The sequence below is a fragment of the Psittacula echo genome, assembly GCF_963264785.1.
Source record: "Psittacula echo genome assembly, chromosome: 1".
Taxonomy (NCBI): domain Eukaryota; kingdom Metazoa; phylum Chordata; class Aves; order Psittaciformes; family Psittacidae; genus Psittacula; species Psittacula echo.
The window spans coordinates 139,258,493-139,272,390 of NC_137735.1; the positions used below are offsets into that span (position 1 = coordinate 139,258,493).

At 37.3% G+C, this 13,898-nt stretch overlaps 1 protein-coding gene across 3 annotated transcripts in view; it reads left to right on the plus strand.

Annotated features, from left to right (window-relative positions):
- Positions 1–13,898, plus strand: part of TBC1D22A (TBC1 domain family member 22A) — a gene marked incomplete at its 3' end in the record, with an annotated part of 183,757 nt that overhangs the window by 53,908 nt on the left and 115,951 nt on the right. The gene's annotated exons all lie outside the window — the stretch shown is intronic.

The window sequence follows — 13,898 nt, forward strand, 5'->3', positions numbered from 1 at the left end:
CAGGCACTTCCATTCTGTCCAAGAAAGTGTATGAGGTTGTAACAATTGCTGCATTGGTTATGTGATTTTTGATTTATTTGTTCTTTTAAACCAATGATTACCTTGAAAGTGGTGAGACACTGGAACAGAGAAGTTGTGTATGCCCCATCACTGGAAGTGTTTAAGGCCCAGCTGGATGGGGGTCTGAGCAACCCGGTCTACTGGGAGGTGGCCCTGCGTGTGGTAGGGAGGTTGGAACTACATGATCTTTAAGGTCCCTTCCAACCCAAAACATTCTGTGATTCTGTATTGGTTTTCAGATGGAGAGCCCCACGGTCTTGCTTATCTTCTACTTCAAGTGCCTTTGGTAGTTTAGAGCTTAAAATGGATTTTGTTCTTGCCTAGTACCTTTACTGTACTCCATATTAAATATTATTTTACATTTTCATAGGAAAAAACCTCAAAACTTCTGTCATTAGTAATCAGAATAAGTAAGTCTTTTGAGTATTTGAGGTTTTCAGCTAACTTTCAGATCTGTCTGTCAAATGAAAGTCTGTATTAACCAAGTACATACTTTTAGCTCTTCTGTTTGGTGGGGTTTTTTTTTTGTTTTTTCCCTGCAAGGTATGCTAAAGAGTGCTTGAGGAGGAAGGCTTTTTATTCCCTGTGTATAAAAAAATTTCTGTTAACAAAAGTCCTGGTTTAGTGCATAGGATGATGTGTTTAAATGTATAAATCCAATTACTGATGTGGATTTTAATTATCTATTTTTAAAGTTTGTTTTTCATGTCTGTGTATTTCTGCATTTATTTGTATCTGCATCTGTCTAAAGAAGATGTGTTATTTCATCATGTTTAAAGTACACTTACAGAATTTTAAAAATTAGATGAATTTGATAATATGAATGTAGCCTTAAAAATAATGCATTTCTGTTAAGTTTGAAATATCTTTTGTGGTTTACATTGTCTCATTTTTGAAAGCAATTAAGGAAGTAATAGACTTGTACTGTGAGAAAGTCACGAGAGGTTAGTGAAAACTATTTTATTTGAAACTACAAACTGGAAATGTTGGGTCATGGGAATAGATGGAAAACATGATCAGGAATAATGGTAGAATCAGTAAAATGAGGAGAAACCAGATTTCTGCAGGTGTAAAAATGAAAGAATAGTGAAGAAGGAGAAAATTAATTACATTTAATGTAACTATGGGGCAGACAAATATTCCAAAGCGAGCTGTGTATTTTAGTTCTGACTGGTGCATCTGTTTACTCTCCCCATGGTCTCCCTATAGGTGTAATTACTGATCACCTTTTCATAGTGAAGCAGCAAGTGGTGCTTATACTTTCAGATCTAAATTTTCTCAAGCACCCTTTCCAACAGACTGGGAAATGTCTTCAATCACTCTTGGCATCCAAATATGACAACTTTGTGTGTTTGTTATGAAGTAGCTCACACGAAGAAAAGCTAAAAGAGAAAGAATTACTTAGGCAATGATAACATGCTATACAAATGTCAGGAATGTAACATTCAAATACCGTTTCATAGATGGGTAGCATTTCAAGATCTAAGAGGCTTTCAAAGTAGAATCATAGAATCATAGAATAGTTAGGGTTGGAAAGGATCTTAAGATCATCTAGGTCCAACCCCCCTGCCATGGGCAGGGACACCTCACACTAAACCATGTCACCCAAGGCCTCATCCAACCTGGCCTTGAACACCGCCAAGGATGGAGCATTCACAACCTCCCTGGGCAACCCATTCCAGTGCCTCACCACCCTTACAGTAAAGAATTTCTTCCTTATATCCAATCTAAACTTCCCCTGCTTAAGTTTGAACCTGTTACCCCTTGTCCTGTCACTACAGTCCCTGATGAAGAGTCCATCCCCAGCATCCTTGTAGGCCCCCTTCAGATACTGGAAGGCTGCTTGAGGTCTCCACGCAGCCTTCTCTTCTCCAGGCTGAACAGCCTCAACTTTCTCAGCCTGTCTTCATATGGGAGGTGCTCCAGTCCCCTGATGATCCTCGTGGCCCTCCTCTGCACTTGTTCCAACAGTTCCATATCCTTTTTATGTTGAGGACACCAGAACTGCACACAATACTCCAAGTGAGGTCTCACGAGAGCAGAGTAGAGGGGCAGGATCACCTCCTTCGCCCTGCTGGTCATGCTCCTTTTGATGCAGCCCAGGATACGGTTGGCTTTCTGGGCTGCGAGCGCACACTGAAGCCGGCTCATGTTCATTTTCTCATCGACCAACACCGCCAAGTCCTTCTCCGCAGGGCTGCTCTGAATCTCTTCTCTGCCCAACCTGTAGCTGTGCCTGGGATTGCTCTGACCCAGGTGTAGGACCTTGCACTTGGCATGGTTAAACTTCATGAGGTTGGCATCAGCCCACCTCACAAGCGTGTCGAGGTCCCTCTGGATGGCATCCCTTCCCTCCGGCATATCAATGGAACCACACAGCTTGGTGTCATCGGCAAACTTGCTGAGGGCGCACTCAATTCCACTGTCCATGTCACTGACAAAGATGTTGAACAAGACCGGTCCCAACACCGATCCCTGAGGGACACCACTCGTTACTGGTCTCCAGCCGGACATCGAGCCATTGACCACAACTCTTTGCATGTGGCCATCCAGCCAGTTCTTTATCCACCGAGTGGTCCACCTATCAAATTGATGCCTCTCCAATTTAGAGACAAGGATGTCATGTGGGACAGTGTCGAACGCTTTGCACAAGTCCAGGTAGATGACGTCAACTGCTCTGCCCCTTTCCATCAGTTTCGTAGCCCTATCATAGAAGGCCACCAAATTGGTCAGGCAGGATTTCCCCTTAGTGAAGCCATGCTGGCTGTCACCAACCACCTCCTTGTTTTTCATGTGCCTTAGCACGCCTTCCAGGAGAATCTGCTCCAAGAGTTTGCCAGGCACAGAGGTGAGACTGACTGGTCTGTAATTCCCCGGGTCATCCATTTTCCCCTTCTTGAAAATGGGGGTTATATTTCCCTTTTTCCAGTCGTCAGGAACTTCACCTGACTGCCATGAGTTTTTCAAATATGATGCCAGTGGCTTAGCAACTTCATTCGCCAGCTCCTTCAGGACCCGCGGATGGATTTCATCAGGTCCCATGGACTTGTGTATGTTTAGGTGTTTAAGATGGTCTCGAAGCAGATCGTCTCCTACAGTGGGCCTAGGGTCTTCATTCTCACAGTCCTTGCATCTGCCTTCCAAGAGTTGGGTGGTGCGGTCAGAGATTTTGCCAGTGAAGACCGAGGCAAAGAAATCATTGTGAACCTCAGCCTTCTCCAAATCCTGGGTAGCCAGTTCTCCTGATATCTTCAGGAGGGGGCCTACGTTGTCCCTAGTCTGTCTTTTATTCGCTACGTTCCTATAGAATCCCTTCCTGTTATCCTTAACATCCCTAGCCAAGTTCAATTCTAACTGGGCCTTAGCCTTCCTCACCTGGTCCCTAGCTTCCTGGACAACATCCCTGTATTCTTCCCAGGCTGCCTATCCTTGCTTCCACCTTCTATAAGCCTCTTTTTTCCTTTGAATTTTCCTGAGCAGCTCCTTATCCATCCAAGGAGGTCTCCTGGCCCTCCTGCTGCACTTCCTTCTAGTTGGGATGCAGCACTCCTGAGCTTTTAGCAGGTGATCCTTGAATAACAACCGAGAGTCTTGGGCCCCCCTGCCCTCTAGGGCTGTATCCCATGGAACCTTACTAATCAGGCTCCTGAAGAGGCCAAAGTCTGCTCTCTTGAAGTCCAGGGCAGTGAGCTTGCTGCACGCTCTTCTCACTGTCCTGAGGATCTCGAATTCGACCATCTCGTGATCACTGCAACCAAGGCTGCCCTGGAGTGTCACATTTCCAACCAGCCCTTCCCTGTTGGTGAGCACGAGGTCAAGCATGGCACCTCTCCTTGTCAGCTTCTCTGTTACTTGTAGAAGGAAGTTGTCTTCCACACAGTCGAGGAACCTCTTGGATTGCTTGTGCTGGGCCGTACCTTCATTCCAGCAGATGTCAGGGTGGTTGAAGTCTCCCATGAGAACAAGGGCCTGCAAGTATGAGGCTGTTCCTATTTGCCTATAGAGCACTTCATTCAAGTAGGTGAATCAGTGCTTTAAACAATTGTGTACAGCTTTTATTTTCAATGAGATATATGGTTAATTAATGTTTTATAGATTTCAAATCAATTCAAATACAGTTGTCAGAAGTTTGCACGCTGAAACATTTTAATTTGGGCTTCACTTGAAGTTTAAATGCAAACCTTTTTAAATCATAGTAATCATAAAGTAATTGGGCTTCTTCATCATTGTGGGGATTTTTTGATTATTTTTAATTTAGAAAATCTGAAATTTTATAAATTGAAATTGTAAAACAAAAGTGAAAAATTCAGTACTTTAGCCCAAAAAAAAAAAAAAACAAAAAAAAAAGAGGAAAAAAGAATGTTTTTTTACAAAACTGTTTTTCTTCCATATGTTTTTATAGCCTTATTTCATAGAAACAGAAAATGCTTCATGATTTTATAGCAATTAGTTTTGATAAAAGCCAATACTTATTAAAAATACTGCCTTATGAATTGTATTCTTACCAAAGACATTTCTGAGTTCAAAAATGTTCTTTTGCTTGTTCCATCTTCAGTTAATTTAGGAGGTAAAAAGTCACTTTATTACAGTAACCCTAATTAATTTAAAGACACTTCTTTCTTACAGTAACATAGAGGAAGGAAAGTAAAGAAATCATACTCTTATTTTTGAATAGATGGAACAGTTCTCTTTTTTCCTAGAGGTTGTACCATGTGGGATGATTATTTCTTAATTATAAGTACCTGTGTAGCATGTAAAAATGCAATTTAATCTCATGAATAAAGCAATCCTTGTGGCTTTTTTGCCACAAGTGTGTATGTAGCAGTTTCATTGGGAAATTGTAAATCACAGCAGATTAAGATAGTTAAGGTATGCACTTGACAAGTCATATAGTGTTGCCTGTGCAGTCAAGAATTCATTCTCCACAAATATGCTTCTTTTAATTTAGTATATACAATCTGTACTAAAAAGTGCAAATAATGTATGTTACTTACCTTCTGTTGCAAATAAGGCAAGAAGTCTGTAATGTGGATGTCTTTCGTATTCATTGTGAATGACGGGGGGGATCACAATATAAGGAAGCTAATCACTATAATTAAGAAATTTGACCAGTATTGCACATATTGGATTTGCAGCTAACTGCCACTGTCAGAGAGCTGTGCATTTGATGTCACTGAAAAGTTATTTCCCCTGCCACTCATTTTTCTTTGAGAATATATTTAGTTGCTCAGTTCAGTGACAATAACAAGTTAATTTTTTTTCATGACTGGGTGAATTTATATTTATATACAGTTACTGTTGTGTGTAAATGGTTGCTGAGCTTACTTGACAGTTGTAAATTTTTCAGTCACTTTCATCACTGAAAAAATTAAACATGCATTTTTAAAAGGTCTTATATTTACATACCATTTCTTGGATAGTTTTAATTATTTTTAAATTTACCCAAGTTGAACATTCAGCCTGGTAAAGTTATCCAGGTAATTTATTAAAGATACTTCTGTTTATGAGATTATTCAAATGAGTTCTCTTTGCCTACCTTATAATATTAAGTAATTACGTGCAAGACCATTTGTTGGGGCTTTTTTTGTAATAATGCTTTCATGTAAGAAGTATCAATTTTCAGTACTTCAAATTCACCCTTGCATATGTAGATGCATAGACTGTTTTCTTAATCTTTTAAATACATTTTGCGTTTAATGCAGTTGACATTGCCCCCAGTTTGTTAAATCTACATTAACTTATGGATTCTTTTTGAATTTAAGAAAATACAATCCTACAGTGATTGTCTCTAAAATAGCCTTGTAATCAATCCCACTCTGTAATACAGGTAAGGCCGGTGTTCCTGAGACTTCCTTTAGACTTGTTTAACTGTGCTATGATTTGCTCTTACCCATTCTTGCAGTTCTGTGCTCTGTGTTTGTGCATATGAGCATACATAAGCTTGATGTTTTAAAAAAAACTAAGTGATAAGCAAAAACTAGGTAATTAAAAGATATGATTTGGGAGACAGGTTCAACCTTTAATCTTTCATTTCCTATTCTCCAGGCACCTTTTGGATTTCTCAGGAAACTCTGTTATCAGGCATTCTAAGAAAATGTTTATCAGCATCCTGTGCTCATCATGCATACTGGATGCTAATTACTAGCTCCATAATTTGGTTTCACATGCACCACTTATCCCTGGCAACCTGTTTTGGTTGACAGCAGCAAATCTATTGAAGTGATTTCTCTGAGAAGCATTTGTGCTGAATGTTGTGTTTTTCATTGTTGCTAAAATACATTTTTAAGAAGAGCTGTCATCTTACAAGCTTTGAAGGCTCCTCTTCCACAGTAATGTCATACTCAAGGATGTGGCTTATACCTTTCTTTCTAAATGTAAGCTGCTTTTACCAGGCAGATATCTCAGCTGCCAGTCTTATACTTGGCATTATGTAAGTTCTGTGCATCGAAGACCTGTTGATTACCACCTGATTTAGGTATTTCTCTTTTGTATCCTGTTTTGGTGGTAGAGTTGTTGAAGTAGTAAATATATTTTTAATCTTTCTCATGTCTGAATTGTTGAGCAGTAATCTGTGTCTGCAGCCTATGAAGAATCATTTAACATGTAACATGAGGTGAGAATTTCCTATTTTTCAAATAAATTGATAATTTTTAAAACCAGACCTATTTCTACATGGTATGTACAGTAGGAATTAAGGACAATTAATGGACTACTTAGTGTGGAGGGAAAAAGATTACCATTAAAATCTAGTCTGGAAAAAGCCTGAGTAGAAAAATCTCATTTGCAAGCATGTAGGCCCACTAAAGAAAGACTCTCAATGATTCACTGATTACTGTTATGGAAAATCTGGAATTAGAGAATAAGTGTATGAAGTATTTACTCTTTTGTGATAGAATAAATAGAGAGTACTTTCAGGGTCATATATTAATTTTTGTGAGCCTAAAGATTAGATCAAAGTAATCAAGCTTACAATGTTTTTGGAGCTGGTGATTGACCTTGTTTTCCAGGTCAGAGGATTTTATAACATTTCCCATGTTCAATAAAATTGTTTAGAGAATTAATATTGATAAAGTAAAATGATTAATATTTAAACCAACATTCTTATACTGATGTATAAATGATATTTATTTTGCTTCCTGTTGCATCTTAAGGAAATTGTTGCAGAGCAATTGAAAACAAGTGTAAGATTATTAACAGTGTTAAACCAGACAAGTCAACAATACATTGCATATGGGAGAACGTGACTCATAAGAGGGGAATATTTGAAATGCATTAAGGTCATGTTTACCTAAGCCTGGACTGATGAGATGGTTAAGTTTACTTTTTTAGTTTTAATTTTACCTTTGTGACTACAGTATCACAAAGAAAGAGAACTTTTTATTTTGGTGATTAATCCTTAATACCTCAAAAGCTATTTCTATCAGATAAGTAGGTAATTAGGATTGTTTTCAATGAGAGATGCTGATGTTGTTATGTACATATTTAATTAGGTAATTGTTGCTGAAAAAAGTTTAGATTTAAATGCTTTATTATGTCTTGATCTCCTTGGAAAACATTGCACTAATGCAGCAGTGACTGAATAGCTGTTTCAGAAGGCTTTTTGAAAACCGAGTTTGAAGTGGGATATAGAAGATTCTGTAGATGTTACTGTGCATCTCTGCATGCAGTATAGTTTTGCGTATATATATGTGTATAGTTTTGTAGTTTGTATATTTTGCTGGTAACTTTCAGGTTAGATCTATCTGAAGATAAAACATCTAAAGTAGATTACAACAGAGTTCATACACACAAGTACCTGTGCATGTACAGTCAGAATGATTTCCTTGCACCTCTACAAGAGCTATATAATGTGGACTTGAAGTCTGTGGTAATACTTTTATACATTAGATGAGAAATACATTTGCACAAATTAGTGCTAAAAAGAAGAATTTTAAGATTTTCAGAGAATTTGCCTTTCTAATGTTTCTATGTATTATTTTATATATTGGGTGTAGGTAAAGAATATTCATGATTTGTTGATGATCTAAGTCTGTTTTGGACATCATAGAATCTTAGAATGGTTTGGGTTGGAAGTGACCTTAAAGATCACCTAGTTCCAGCCCCCTGCCATGGCAGGGACACCTTCCGCCAAATCAGGTTGCTCGAAGCCTTGTCCAGCCTGGTCTTGAACACTTTTGGGGTGGGACAGCCACAGCTTCTTTGGGAAACCTGTTCCAATGTCTCATCACCCTCATAGTAAAGAATTGTTTCCTAATCTAAATCTCTCCTCTTTCAGTTTAAAGCTGTAACTCCTTGTCCTGTTACTATTTTCCCCTGAAGTCCCTCTCCAGATTTTTTGTAAGCCCCCTTGAGGTATTAGAAGAGGTATTAGGGTCTCCCCAGAGTCTTCTCCAGGCTGAGCAAGCACAACTCGCTTAGCCTGTCTTCATAGGAGAGGTGCTCAAGACCTCTCACGATCTTTTATCCCTTCTCTGAACCAGCTCAAGTAGCTCCACAACCCATTTGTGTTGGAGGCCCCAGAGGTGGATGTGATACTCTATGCAGGGTCTCACAAAAGTGGAGTAGTGGGGGAGAATCCTCTCCCTCGACCTGCTGACCATGTTCCTTTTGATGCAGTCCAGAGGACATTTGGCTTTCTGGGCTGCAGGTGCACTGAATCTTTCTCGTATCACCATCCATCTCATCCCCTGCCTCCACTCCAGTGCATTCATCTGAGTTTTGCCTTATTCTGAGTGCTGAGACACCATTTCAAGATAAAAAGCTAAAATTAAAACATTAATAACCCAATTAAATGCCTGTTTAGCTAAAAAATAGTTTCCTTTGAAAGAATGTATGCTTTATTTAATAGAGACATTTTTTGTATGAGCTTGCTTAGTGTAATGAAGTAGTAAAACTGTCACATTACATTAATTTCGTTCCCATTTTGTGAAGACTGAGAATTGGTGAGGCGGGTTTAGAAGAAATTCTGAATGCAGGTTGCTTTTTCGTTTATTGCATTTGAACATGGTTGGACACAGATGGCCATTTGGATGCATTGGGAGGGTGGCTAGTTACTGTAGCAGTATCATTAACCCATTTAAAACATATCAGTTTTCAGTATTTTAGCGTTATTTCAGGACATGATTAAATAAATAAAATCCTCTCTGAAATTAAAAATTTCCAGTTTTTAATGCAAAAATGTATATTGTATGACTTGATCTGTCTGTAATGACAGATGCTTTACGCATGATCTGGGCTGAAATGGTGAATTTCAAGCACTTTTTTTTTTAGTGTGATTTTTTTTTTAGGAAGAAATCAAATACATCTTAAAAACACAGATGAGACATGAACTTGATTTTAACATTTTTAACAACTTCCACCAAAATCATCAACTAGGCTTAATCTCATTAAAATCTATTTTCAATGGAGGCAAAGCAGTATTATGTTTAGCATGTTTATTTTCTGTTGTCATTGGAAAAATACATTTGTATGTAGTTGTAATTAATACTTTATTTTAATTTTTCATTTCATCCTTATGTCGCTGCCTTTGGGAATGGATCCAGTTAAAACTGTTTAGAAAAAGTTACTCTTTCTTTTTTGCACTGTGGGAAGTTTTGGAAGCGTAAGCTAAGAATGAGTGAAAACCAGCTAATACTATGCTTACGGCAATGCACATATTCAAATCAGCATGTCATTGACTCCATTCTACAGCAGTTTTCCTCAAGGCAACTGTTTTACTGTCTTCTACAATAACACAGATAACACGATAAAGATCTCTGCAGGAAACTGAAGAAAATAAGAAATGTTGCTGTGAGACTTTGTAATTGTGAAATTTTACACAGTGATCTTTTTCTCCCCAGATATTGATACATGTGCACATTGGCCTGCTATTTGCTTCCATAGTCTTGTTATTTAATCTTTATATTACTGTCCTCTCAGATTTCACTCATTGAAAAGAAATTTATCTAAAACAAGAATTTGCAATCGTTTTCCAGCACAAGTGTTGACTTGAAATAAGAAGCAACACTTTGCACTATATGCCTACACAAATAAATGGATAAATGTTAAATATGTAAACTGTATTTTGTGTATTATTCTGGCAATCAAGTGTTCCTTAATTGGAGCTTGTCATGAAAATGGACGGCCTTTTTTATTTCAGCTCTCCCTGAAACAGGTCGTTCACATGTTAGGAGTCAGTTTTGAACTTCTTCAAAAAACTGCAGCAAGTTAAAGTGAATTGAAGCAGCAGAAACCATACCATGTCACTTACCACTTGGTTGTTTGGTGACTTTTGCAGTGTTTATGTCTTCTTCAGTAGATTTAGTGTCTGGATTTTCCTCCTTGTTCAGCATATACCTCATTTAAATAAAAAAGTACCAGCTAATATAACATATACAAAAACATGCTACATAGCTAATCTAATGAAAAATGTATTTTAATACATCTCTTTAAGTAATTTGATGTACTCTTTGAAATACTTAGTTGCACAGTTTTAAGCAAAAGTTTGAGACAGTTGTTTTACATAGGATAAATACTTCTAGAGTGTTACTAAAATACAATTGAATGTCTAACACATTTAATTAGATTTTTTTTTTTATTTCAAAGCTTTATTATGTGGCATTAGTAGAGATGACTTAATGATGCATGAGAAGCACAATGGGAATGAAAATTGGATGGGAAGTAGTTATATATTTAAAGAACATATAAAAAAATCCTGAATATCTGTTTTATGTTTGAGTCTTATGAAAACTGTAAAGATAAGTCAGTATAAGCCACGTAAAAGTCTAGTGTTCTTGAATGCCTTTTCCAAAGGGAGAGACAGAACGAGAAAACTAGATGAGTGCTTCCTAGAAGTGCTATTTTTATGTCTCTAACGACTGAGCTTGTGAGTCTGTGGCATTATATTTTGGGACTATGGATTCTTTCGGTGAAAGAATTGAATGGTTCTTAAATGCTATCTGTATATTTTGATTTATAGAGGGTCACCTAAACTAGTGCAGAAAGAACTTGATAATAGTTGCCTTTCTGTCTGTAATCCATTTTTCTTTTCCCTGTGGAATAATGAGAACTCTAGTTAAAATGGTGAATTTACGTCAGACCTATGTTCTTTTCAGAAGGGCCTGTCCTGACATCCTTTGTGTTTGGTGAACATACCCATGATGATAAGTAGTTGGAATCATTAAAAATTGATTCTTAAAAAGAGTATTTTTGGAGGATGGGGTAGGAATAAAAAAAGTCTTTCCAATTTGCTAGTCCTCCCTTACTAGAACAATTGGAATCTAGTTTTTTTCCAAAATACTAATGCTTGGGTATCTTTGCTACCCAAGCTGCTTCAGCCTTGTTTCTCAAACTGATGTTTTCTTGCAGCCTTCCATTTTTACTTGTTGCAGATAGTTCAGTCACAGGATGGGAATACTTTTGATGGGTCCTTAGAGACTTCTGAAGTTCAGAGGTCTGCATTATAAGGCAGTCCTTTTCAGTTCAAGTTATAGCTAATATTGACAAAACCAGGATTTTATTTGTTTATGATTCATCTATTTTAGGTTTCTGCTTTAGAACAAGGCACCTAATACTCCGTCACTCCTTGTTTTTCTGCGTTGGCTGTGGAGAGAGGTGAAGACACCTACCTCCAATCGTTAGGTGTGTCTTCAGCTTTTTTGTTGGTTTAAATGCTAGTATGAGCATATAGTATGAAATGGTAGATTTTGAAAGAGAAGGACAAAAAAGAGGTAAGATAAGAAAGATGAGAAAGAGAAGATAAAAAGGCTCATTCATTTGTTATCTTTTCATGCCCACCTGTAGAGGAGTTATTGTGTTGTGCTACGATTTATAACTTCCTTTTTGTTCAGAAATGCGATAGCAGTATCATGAAAAGAAAAGTTGCTCAAAGGCAGGAAATTTGCAAAGGAACACTATCTAAGTAGTCATAATCTTATTCTTTCAGCAAATGTTTTGTGAACGAAGGCCTGAAGACTGCTTCTTTCAAGCAGAATAAAATTCTATATATGTTTTTGTTTTATATAAATATGAGTAAGTCTGGTTCATTTATTGTTTCTTCTGTAGACATTGTGAGGCTTAGAGAGAATGGGTTACTCATTTTTTTTACTTGTTAAAATGAAAAAAATATTAACTAGATGTTTTTCCACTGGGACTCTGGTTTATGAATATATAGTAAACATAAACTGCATAACTGTAAGACATTTATGAATTAACATGAATAAGATATGACAAGAAATAATGTTCCTGCTGTAGAGGTTACGTAAATAATTTTCTGTCTGGAAAAGTCTTTCTCAGATAAACTAATGGGAATATTCATCCTTAATTTTAATTTCTGAACGTTAAAAAGGCTTCTTGGCTGAAAATGGTGGGGTTTTCTTGGTTTTTTAATAAAATATCAGGGCACATCAGATTGGAATTAGATAGGTAGATACTTAATATTGATTTTTTCACAGGCTGGTATGAAACTTGCCATCTTAAATTGCCAGTTTTTTGGTCCATGTGAAGTCTAATAATTTTCAGTCTTTCTGTGAGTAAGCCTTGTGAGTACACTTAGTAACTTTTCTGTTAGTGGACTTAGTAAAGGACACGTTAACATTCATAATAATTTGCTGTTTTTTCTAGACTTTGAGGGACCTTTCTGCTGTCTTCTTTTTGAGCTGTGGAAGTGGCATTTCAATTTGGATTGATTTTGCCAAGTGTATATCACATTACCTGCTTGTCTAGTCTAAGTTTTTTCATTGCTAGATGTTTTGGGTTTTTTCTTGGGTTGGTCTGTTTGCCTTCAATCCTTTCTTGTCATTGCCATTGTATTCAAGCATCTTTACTTTGAAAAAACTTTTATATGATGCTAGGCTTTTCTCTTAACATGACTTTTCTGAAGGGGTTGGATTTGCAGAGTGAAAGGAAACCAAGTTTGTGCTAGAAGCAGTTTTTCATGAGGAAAGTCTAATAAAGTTAGTGAACTTCACAGAAAGATGTTGGGAGTGTTACCTCCTAGTTACTGCCTATATTGTCTCTGTTTTCCACAGAGAATTGTGAGAATTTGCTGTCCATTGTGGGGGGAGGAGTATAATACTGACTTCTGGGGGCATCTGTCCTCTTTTTTTGCTGGGAGGAATATGCTGCTGACATTGGATAAGGAGTTTCTTCCTGCTCACAGAAGTATCAGCTGTTAAAAAAATGTGTTGTTGCAGTCTGCTACTCACTTCTTCATTCTTCTGCAAGGCAGTGTTATATCTGAGTTTATTATATAGGATATTTAAAATATGTTGGGTACTTGTTTGGTGATTTCATTTTAGAAACTGCTTTTTGAAACTGAACTCCAAGGCAAAGGTGGTATTTCTTTAACCAGTAAGTGACTTCTGGTGCATTGCTTACGGTCCTGCCACCTCTGAGAGCATTGCGTGCTTTTATTTTATGGAGTCTCTGCTGCAGTGCCATGTTTTAGTTACCAGGTTTCCCAATATCTTAGCTAGTTTTTTATTAGCAAAACCTAATCTCCTTGTCCTACAGCTGATAATACTTTTATAATGCAAAACTAATGATCCCTTAGTACCCACATATAGGCATCAGTTCAAACAAGACTGCTTTGGTAAGATGACACCTTGCTACCAGTGTCTACTAGTGGTGGTAAAATCATTGGTATGTTAAAATTATTTTGTAACATGTAATTCTCATGATTATTACCAATTGACAAATAAGTGCTTTAAGGCAGCATAATCAAACATGACAATCTAAAGGTGTACTTAGGCTTTCTTAATGACATACTGCAAAGCGATGATACAGATGAATAGAGGAGTTTTAAAGTATTACATATCCTGGTTTTCTGTTACTGTTTGCTTGCAGTTGTGTAATGGAGG